Below are 10,559 nucleotides of genomic sequence, written 5' to 3'. Positions count from 1 at the left end.
GTTTGCATTCAATTCCGTTGAATTCAGCTGTTGATTATGCATAAAATTACCTAAGTGTGTTCTTTAACATAATACTGGAGTAATAACATAAAATGAAAGTTACATACAGCCGACTGTATACATTCAACATAGTTGGAAGACACTCTAGTCTCAGATTCATTTCAATTCTTCCTCAATAAGAAGTAAATTAAACTCTAACCAGCTATGGTTTAGGGCCCTTTTCAGGTTCTTTTTTTTGAGACAGAGTCTCAAGCTGTCACTCTGGGTAGAGCGCTGTGGCGTCACAGCTCACAGCAACCTCAAACTCCTGGGCCCAAGCAATTCTCTTGCCTCAGCCTCCCAAGTAGCTACAGGGACCCACCACAATGCCCAGCTATTTTTTGGCCAAGGTTGGATTCGAACCTGCCAGCTCCGGTGTATGTAGTTGGCACCCTAGCCACCTGAGCTATAGGCGCCGAGCCCCCATTTTCAGATTCTTCTCTTCCTCCTCCTTTTCATATACTGCATAACAGAAAATTTTCAAACATACACAAAAGTAGAGACAATAATGTAATTGAAGTCCCATGAACAAGTTTCCCATCTGAACAGTACAGAACAATTGTCAGCACTTTGTCAGTCTTAATTTATCGATCCTTCCTCTTTCATCTTTTTCTGGAATAGCAGTTGTCATATTATTTCTCTTACACAATATACATCTATAACTTTCATTTTTTTCTGGAATAGCAGTTGTCATATTATTTCTCTTACACAATATACATCTATAACTTATAAGGATTTTTTTAACATAACTTCAATGGTATTATCATACTTACCAAAATTAACAATTGTTCCTTACTACCATCTAACACCCAGTCACTATACCAGTTTCCCTGGTTATCAAAAGAAATTGTTAGATTGCTCAAATTGGATCCTAATAAAGGTCCATTTGTTGCATTGATTGTATCTCTTAAATCTCTTTTACTCTAAAACAATCTCCTGCTTTATACTATTTACTTGTTGAAGAAACTGTATCATTTATCCTTTGGCACTTTCACGTTCTTGATTTGACCTCATCTGTGTTCTTATAGTGTGATCGAACATGTTATTTTTAACTTAACAGCTATTTTTTAGAAGGTTTCTCATTTGGATTTTTCTAGTGTTACCTCGTGATTAAACTCAGGCTGTGATTTTAGGGCAGCAATATCACAGATGTTCTGTTCACTTTGCTTAGTTAAAGTGGTGCCTGACAGGTTTCTTCACTGGAAATTCACTATTGTAATTAATGAGTAGTTTGTGGGAAGCTACTTTGAGACCATTTTCTATTTTTTCCTCATAAGACTTTCAGCCAGTGAAAGTCATTAGCAGTCATTGATGATTCTTGCCAGAATGAATTAGCACTATATTGCTATACTGGTTGCCAGATGATGAGTTTCTGATTTTATCATTCCCTCCACTTTTATCACCTAACATTTTTTTTTTTTAATTTTTTTTTTTGTGTGTGTTTTTGGCCAGGGCTGGGTTTGAACCCGCCACCTCCGGCATATGGGACCGGTGCCCTACTCCTTGAGCCACAGGCACTGCCCATCACCTAACATTTTAAAGTAAAGAAGAGCTTCCCCCTTTCTTCATATATTGATTTTTATCTTTTGTTTGTTTTTATCAGCATGGACACACGAGTTCCCATTTTGTTCAGTGGATTATAATCCATTACTGCCATTATTCATTTTAGTGCTCACAATAGTGGATATTTGGCCAATGGGAGGCCGTTCAAGCTGGGTCCTATGTACTGGTTATAAGCCCTGCCATTTTGTAAGCACTTCGCTTTCTGGCGGAGTAAGACACTTAGGCTTACCTTGTATTTTCTTTGTACCAGCTTAGAAACTATTCTCTAAGGAGACATTTACTTTTAGTGGGGAATGGTATTTAGGAAGTGAATTCTGGATGTTAGGTGGGGTAACTGGTGTTGGAGAATCATTGATTTTAGGGCCTTTCAACAGTCAGAGTTAGAATACTGTCTCTCTTACACACATACATACACACACCCACAACCCTTTACATATCCCTCACCCCCAAGCAGGAGTTCACACTGATCTCTCCGATTCCAGCTGAACACCACAGCACAGATTGCAGTTTTCTTCCTTCCCATGTGTGCAACTCCCTTCTCTGGCCCTGAGCACCGAGGTCCCCGTAGTCTCACTATTTTCAGCTTTTGCTTGTTCCTCCTGTAGGTATTTCATCTCCTGGATCTTCTGGCTGCTGCCTCCACCCCAGTCTCTCAGTCTCCACTGCCCCTGGCCACCTCAAGGAAGGGAAGAGGAGCAGAATGAATTCATGGTTTTTAAAGTAAGGAAGGAGAAGAGAGAAAGGCAGGGAAAAGGAAGAAGGGGAAGGGGGAAGGGAGGCTTTTTGTCTTTTTCTCCACAGTACTGTGAAGGGCAGATGCAAGATGTGTGCAGAACAGAGGAATATCTCGGCAGAAATGTTCAGCATCTCTTAATGTTACAAAGTCACGGGCTCCTTTTCTTCAATTCACTTCTTCTACAACCAACCAGGAGAGACTAGGGGCTCTTTGTCCTCACCTTAGAAGATAGAGATATCCATTCTGCAAGCAAAAGAACCTGCTAAGAAATCCTTTTTCTCATCAGTATAATGTTCAACCTAACCCAGGTCTATCTGCCCCAAGGCTAACAGCTGGAGAGGCCACTGACCTGCACCTCGGTGCACTCTGGGAGCTGTGTAAAGGGACAAAAGTTCTTGATCAAAGGCAGGCATGTAGGAATGCTGGCCTGCCCTGGCACACTCTTTACAGGACACTTGGACAGGCCTGGCAAAATGTGAAGGAGGTTAGAGATCAGGGCCAGGGCACAGTGCAGCGATCCAAGGCAGGGCTGGTGTCAGGCCAAATTGTGAAACAGGCAACACCTGTCACAGGAGCTGCTTCAGTCCCTTCCTCCAAAGTCCCCTCTCCCAGGTGAGCAAAGTAGGATGCTTGGGAGTAGAAAGGAAGGCCAGGGAATTTTGACAGCGTAGTATAGAGTGGGCCAGGACGCTAGGTGTCAAAGAGTCTGGATTTTAAAATGAAGGAAAAATCTCAGGTAAAGGAATTTGCTCCCAGAAGTGGAATTTATTCTCAGGCTGAATTTGGAAATCAAATTCACTGAGTGCAGCGCAGGAACATGGTGTTGGTAGAAGTGGCATTAAGCAAACACAGGGAAGGACCATGACTACAAGTAATAGGGCAAGAGGAGACTGTGGCCTGGTTCTCTGTTTAGTGAAGACACCACTAAAGCTAGAGTGGTTTGGTCACTCGCTTCAGACATTAAGACTTTCAGGTTGGACAGCGAATGGGGCAAGTTACTTATGCACTCAGTACCTCAGTTTCCCCATCTAGAAAATGGGGATAAAAAGGGCTACTTCATGGAGTAATTATTGTAAGATCAGGATTAGTAATTAAAGTAAATCAGGCTTTGTAAAAAAAAAAATCAGAGATAGGTTTTATAAAAAAATAAATAAAAGCAAATCACCCGGTGCAGTACTCAACACTTTATTATTGTTCTTCTCCTTCTTATTTGGATTTGTGCCTGACCCGTATCTTCCCTCTTTGAATCTCATGTGCCCAGCCCCCTGAACGCAGCCCCTCAGGCCCCACTACATCAAGCAGCCCTACAAGTGTGCTGACCACTAAATGCCAGACCATCTGTCATAGGGAATAGAGCAGACAGAGCCGAGCAGCATTTTTTCTCTGTATACCAGTTACCTGTGCCTTCCTCTAGTCACCTGTTTGACCTGTCCATTTTTGAAGACCAAGACTGGCTATTCTCCCATGCAACCTGTGGAATAATGAAATGGGCGTGGAATTGGAGTCAAAGGTTTGGAGTCCTAGGTTTAAATCTTGGGCCACTTAGAAGCTGCATCATACTACTGGACAAGTTATTTATTGTTAGGCTCCATATTCATTATCAGTAATTGGAATACAAATTCCTACTTTGTCATTATGCAGATTAACCACATTGTTATTTAAGTGCTGGCCCTGTCTAACAAGTAGCAGTCACCAATAGATGGTAATGACCACTATCTTTATTACAGAACACCGAGCATGGACATACTGAATACATGTTCGATGAATTAATGAAATGATGCCATGTAACTTCTTTATGGCTCCCTTCTTTTTGGGCCCTCCAGCAAAACACATCCTGAGACTCTCTAGGACAGCCACTTCATTTTACAGATAGAAAAATTGAACCCAGTCAGAGGATATAACTGGTAGGCTGCCCAGTAGGGCAGGGAAAGCTAGAACCTAGGACTATGGACTCAATAGCTGTCCCCACTGTCCTGTGACATGCTTTCTTGAAAAGTGTCATTCATATTTTCTTCCAAGAGTAAGAATACTTCCCATTGCTCTTTTGCCAAGAGAAGTCAAGTCCCGAGATCTCCAGGTGGGCCCATGGGCGGGTGGCTGGTTAAGCTGAGCAGAGTCCAGAGCTCCTGGGGCCAAAACAAATAGATCTGATCCTTCTACTTCACCCAGAGCAAATGCCTTGTGTAATGTCCCCACTGTCCATGGAAAGAGAAGATCAAAGTCCACTAGGTTCCTCAGCTGTCCAAAGTAAACCTCTGACCTATACATATTTGCAAACAATTGGTGTCAACTGTTTGTTTTTACTGTGGAATGATCTTACCCTGTTAGTATTCTAAGTATTCTTTTGCATAAGTATGTACAACTTGTCTACATGTGTAATTTAACAAGACTTCCCTGCCCCACAGGGTAGCATCTACCTAAATCAGATCAACAAACCTCTACTCCACCCTCCTACCACCAAGGCAAGGCAGTGTGAGGTCACAGAGAATCACTGAACTGGAGCTATAAATGTACAGAAATAGCATAAAAGGTCTGTGCACGTGTGTTACTCGGGCGGCTTTCATCACTCCACAGAGAGGCCATTAGCACCGCACATACACTGAAATGCTAAACACGAACTATCTGCTCTGGCTTTCTCAACAAGTTCTTAGAATTGAGAGGACGTGGAGGTACCTGATAGCTCTCCCCAAGTGCAGCGAAGAGCCCAGCTGGACTTGGGTCTTCAGGCTTCTCCCTCAGGTCTGTGCCGCTTAGGACTGTAAGGCTGGCTATCCTGGTGGGGGGAATTGGTGGCAGAACCTCAAGCCCATAAGGGGAATAATCTTTAAGGCAGTGGTTCTCAACCTTCCTAATGCCACAATGTATTTTCCTTGTTAAAAAGGGGTCCCGACCCACAGGGTGAGAACCGCTGCTCTAAGGCTTTGGGCAACACAGACCGAAGACTCTGCACATGAGCAGGTGAAACTCCCCAGGAGAGCATTCCAGAACCTGCCTCATCAAGGATAGGCATGCCAGTGGCTTCCTAGGAACAGCCTGCATGGAGATGGTGTAGGATCAGATGCGAAAATGCCGTTTCCACAAGGAACAAGGCCTGCCCCCAGAAACTCCGGCACAGGAAGCTCCTGAACCATGAGCCCTTCTGGCTAACTCTCACCAAGGACTGAGGCCCAGGCTGGGGGAGGGTCTGCCCCCACAGCCTTCTGCTGGGTTCTTCACCCCCAGCAGCTAAATGAGCTGGGAGAGTGGTTCAGTGGGTATAAAAGGAGCTTGAGATAGGAGTACAGATATCATTTCCCTCCATTTCCCTGGGCTAGACCAGCACCCCTCAGACCCCAGGTCCTCAATGCTAAAAATGCCATATTTCTTCAAGGTTTCTGGCCTTTTTCAGGTGCATTCCCAGGTTTGTTCACAGGAATGTATTGTGCATTGGGAGGCAAGGTACATGAAGGTTAAGATTGCTGACGTTGGAGGCAAGATGCCTGGATTGAAATCGAGTACAAAAAGCTACTAGAAGATCTTTTCCCTTTATCCCCAATAGAGTAACTGGTATTGGACTACCCCTCCCAGCATAAATGAGGGTTAAATTAGCCAAACATATTAATCAACTGTTTTCATATATTTGACAGTGCCAGATTGTAATTCCTGAGAGGACAGAGATAAATGAAGTGGTCCCTATGATGCCCGGGGTGCCCCAGTGATGGGAGGAAAAACCCCCCAAACTCAGGAGTGGGATCTTGGAATTTGACAGTGAGCCAACTAGCAACAGGAAGCTTATTGAGAGAGAAAGACAGACAATAGATCCTACTCCACAGAGTAGGGGTCCAAATGGGAGGAGAGCCCCTATGGGGTGAAGGTAGCATCTTATGTGTTCAGAAACCCCATTAAGAAACAACTGTATGTGACCAGCATTGTCTTGAACTCAAGCCATAAAGATTAATCATAACATACTGTCTCAGACAGAAGTGTGAGCACGGATGTTTGTGAGGCATCCCACTTAGCGATCCATCCATTTTCAGGTGGTCCTGGGCTGGTGACTTGCTGGCCGCTTCCTTGTTCAGCGTGGTTAGGGTCTGGTAGGGCCCAAAATGTCTGTACTCAGAGTCGCTCGACCTTCCTTTTGTGTCTTATTCCTGCATTACCTACAATCTCACTCACTTTCTGTTTGGAGCACTTTTCAGAACACAGCACAAGGACAGTTACACCAAGCAGAGCACGACAGTCTCACTGTGTTGAGGGACCAGAATTTACAGTACTGAAGAGGAGGGAGTTAGGCAGAGAAAAAAAAAATCCTGAAATTTGCATGAGGTCCTCTAGAATTTTGGGCTATATGTTAAGCTGTGTATGAGAAGAGTGTGACTTCAAGATAGAGAGATTTATGTCTAACCAGTTTCAGTGGAAAGACCTAATACAACATATATACCATTCAATGCAATTAAAGATAAACTATACCCAGACACATCACAATCAAATTGTTGAAAACCAATGACAAAGAGAAAAAATCCTTAAAAGCAACCAGAGGGAATGGTTCGGTGCCTGTAGCTCAGTGTGTAGGGTGCCAGCTACATACACTGAGGCTGATGGGTTCAAGCCCAGCCCAGGCCTGCTACACAACAATGACAACTGCAACAAAAAAATAGCCGGGCATTGTGGTGGGCGTCTGTAGTCCCAGCTACTTGGGAGGCAAGAGAATCGCTTAAGCCCAAGAGTTGGAGGTTGCTGTGAGCTGTGACACTATGGTACTCTACTGAGGGTGACATAGTGAGATTCTGTCTCAAAAAAACAAAAAGCAGCCAGCAGGAAAAAAGAGACATTTTATACAGGGAAACAGATGTAAGAATAACTGCTGAATTCTTATCTGAAACAATGCAACCAGAAGATAATGGAAAGAAATCATTAAAGTGTTGAAAGAAAAATGCTGTGGACCCAGAATCATAATTCCAGACAAAATTTCCTTCAAAAACACAGACAAAACAAAAACATTTCCAGATTAACACAAATTGGCCTGGTGCAATGGCTCACGCTGTAATCCCAGAGCTTTGGGAGGCCAAAGCAGGAGGATTGCTTGAGGCCAAGAGTTTGAGACCAGCCTGAGTAATATAGTGAGACCCTGTCTCTATGAAAAACTTTTAAAAATTAGCCTGATATGGTAGTAAATACCTCTGATTCTAACTATTTGGGAGGCTGAAGCAAAAGGATCACTTAAGCCCAAGAGTTGGAGGTTGCAGTGAGCTATGATTGGGACACTGCACTCCAGCCTGAGCAACAGAGCAAGACGCTGTTTCAGAGAGAAAAAAGAGAAAAGCTGAGGGAATTTGTTGAACTACCAAAAAAAAAGAAAGAAAAGAAAAAAATATATATATAAAGGAAAGTTTTTAAGCTGATAATTAAATGATTTAAATGGAAATCTAGATTCACCCAAAGGTATGGAAAGATGGTAGCAGTGATAGCAGCATAGTTTTAAAAATTTCTCTGAATTCCCATATTTTTAAAAAATACAGAGTAACTAGGTAGCAACAACAATAACAACAAAAACCCTGGACAACATTTGCATTTTTCACCTAAAATAGATCATCTAGATAAAAAAATAAATAAATAAAATCATACTTTAATTGCATCATAGACTAAATGGACCTAACAGACATTTACAAGTTGTTCCATCTAACAGATACACTTTCTTCTCAATTGCATATAGAACATTTTCCAGGACATATCACATGTTAGACCACAAAACAGGTCTTCACAAATTTAAGAAAGTAGAACTCATATTAAGTATCTTTTCCAACTTATAATGGTGTAATACTAGAAATCAACAAGGAGAACTTCAGAAACTTTACTAATACATGGAAACTAAAGAGTATGCTATTAAACATCCAATGGGTCAATGAAAAAATTAAAAGGGAAACTAAAAATTTCCTTGGGACAAATGAAAGTGGAAAGACATAACAGAAAAACCTATGGGAGAGGGCAGTGCCTGTGGCTCAAAGGAGTAGGGTTCCAGCCCCATATGCCAGAGGTGGCAGGTTCAAACCACCTCTGAGAGAGAGTGGGTCAGGTGGCTGGGACCGAGCAGGGCTCTCCTTGCCCTAGTAGACTGTGTAGAATACACCACCAGTCTCTTGTCCTCTATTCACCAGGGCCGCTTCTGATATCCAGGAGAAAGAACTGGAGAAGTGTGCTTTAGGCCAGACTTTTGAGTTAACTCTCAGCCCTCTGTCAAAAGAATCTGTTCCAGAATTCCTCCTTTCCCCTCCAAAGAAGAAGGATCTTTCCCTGGAGGAGATTAAGGAGAAATTAGAAGTTGCAGAAGAAATATGCAAGTCCCATGAAGCTGAAGTCTGGAAGCAGCTTGCTGAAAAACAAGAGCATGAGAAAGAAGTGCTTCAGAAAGCAACAGAAGAGAACAACAACTAGCAAATTGGCAGAAAAGACACTGACCCACAAAATGGGAGCTCACAAAGAGAACTGAGAAGCTCACATGGCTGCCAAACTGAGCTTGTGAAAGAAGAATAAGCACATCCAAGATGTGCAGAAGAACAAAGCCTCCAAGGGCCTGCTGCTGAGACTGATTTGTTCTAAGAATTAACTCTCTCCCTCTCCCCTTCCTAAATATACAAAGACTGTATACAGGCCAGTGTCGTTTTATTTTTTCTCTCCTGACAAATATCCTTGAAGCAGATGTCAGACTGTGTAGGTAGATCCAGGCTGTAGGATGTTGTTATCAGAGATAAAGGGGAGAAACTGAAAAGTGGCTTACTCTCTTTGTAAACTGTCAGCCTTTTTAATGTAGCTATTTTGCTTGTTGCATCGTTTCTAGTTCAGTATCCTTGGTGTGCTGGGCTAATGGCTGGACTATACTGGCTCTGTGAAAACATTTGTGAAAAAACATACATAAAAACACATGTAGTGGCTTCTTTTGAACTGTTAGATGCTGAATATCTGTTCACTTTTTGATCCCAGTTCTGTCCCAGTCTTACCAAATATTGCTGGACTTGAATGGTTAATAAAATTGCACAGTGCTGTTGGTGGCAGTCTTTCTATACAGGTAACAAATTATCAAGCTATAGAGACTCTGCTTAGTTTGTACTTGTTCCAGATGAGGACTTGGGGCTGCTGGAAATACCCAGCACACACATTACTGTGAATTCTTTGCCCTCTAGTTTCTTGCTCCCAAGTTCGCATTGTCTACTTCCACAATCACTGCTTTGTTTTGGTGCCTCAGCCCAGATCAGCTGATACTATATTCTTTCAGACGTTTATTTGCAAACAAGCATTTTTTTGTTGTTGTTGTTCTGTGTCCTTATTAAAAAGGCAGAATGAAGGCACAGATGGTGTTTCCAAAGAATAATTTAGAGGAATTCTAAAGGTCCTAGTTAGAGATATTTGGTAGTTACAGGTGGGGGTATGTCCTAATACTTTCCTGCCATTAAAGCTATGACTCGAAATTAAGAGTGTTAATAAAACTTTTTTTTGGTGGAGGGGCAGAGTCTCACTTTGTCACCCTCGGTAGAATGCCGTGGCGTCACAGCTCACAGCAACCTCAAACTCTTGGGCTCAAGCAATTCTCTTGCCTCAGCCTCCCAAGTAGCTGGGACTACAAGTGCACGCCACAACACCTGGCTATTTTTTGTTGCAGTTGTCATTGTTAGTTAGCTGGCCTGGGCCGGGTTCAAACCTGCCAACTTTCATGTATGTGCCTGGCACTGTAACCACAGTGCTACGGGTGCCCAAGCAAAAAAAAAAAAACTTTTTTTCTTGCTGTAAAAAACAAAACAAGAGGGCGGCGCCTGTGGCTCAGTGAGTAGGGCGCTGGCCCCATATACCAAGGGTGGCGGGTTCAAACCTGGCCCTGGCAAACTGCAACAGAAAAATAGCTGAGTGTTGTGGCGGGCACCTGTAGTCCCAGCTACTCAGGAGGCTGAGGCAAGAGAATCGCCTAAGTTCAGGAGTTGGAGGTTGCTGCGAGCTGTGATGCCACGGCACTCTATTGAGGGCCATAAAGTGAGACTCTGTCTCTACGAAAACAACAACAACAAAAAAAAAAAGAAAAGAAAAAATATATATAGGACACAACAAAAGCAGTTCCAAGAGGGAAATTTATAGCAATAAATACCTATGTCAAGAAGAAGAAGCAAGGTGGTGGCTCATGCCTGTAATCTTAGTACTCTTGGAGGCCACAGTGGGAGAATTGCTTGAGGCCAGGAGTTCAAGACTAGCCTGGGCA

General features: G+C 42.9%; 1 pseudogene; it reads left to right on the top strand.

Annotated features, from left to right (window-relative positions):
* The first annotated feature begins 1,563 nt into the window (after positions 1 to 1,563).
* On the top strand, positions 1,564 to 8,921 carry LOC128591412 (stathmin-like; annotated as a pseudogene).
* The last annotated feature ends 1,638 nt before the right edge of the window (positions 8,922 to 10,559 follow it).

The sequence above is a fragment of the Nycticebus coucang genome, chromosome 8, assembly GCF_027406575.1.
Source record: "Nycticebus coucang isolate mNycCou1 chromosome 8, mNycCou1.pri, whole genome shotgun sequence".
Lineage (NCBI taxonomy): Eukaryota > Metazoa > Chordata > Mammalia > Primates > Lorisidae > Nycticebus > Nycticebus coucang.
The sequence above is the reverse complement of the archived record's forward strand: the minus strand, read 5'-3'. Positions and strand labels throughout refer to the sequence as shown.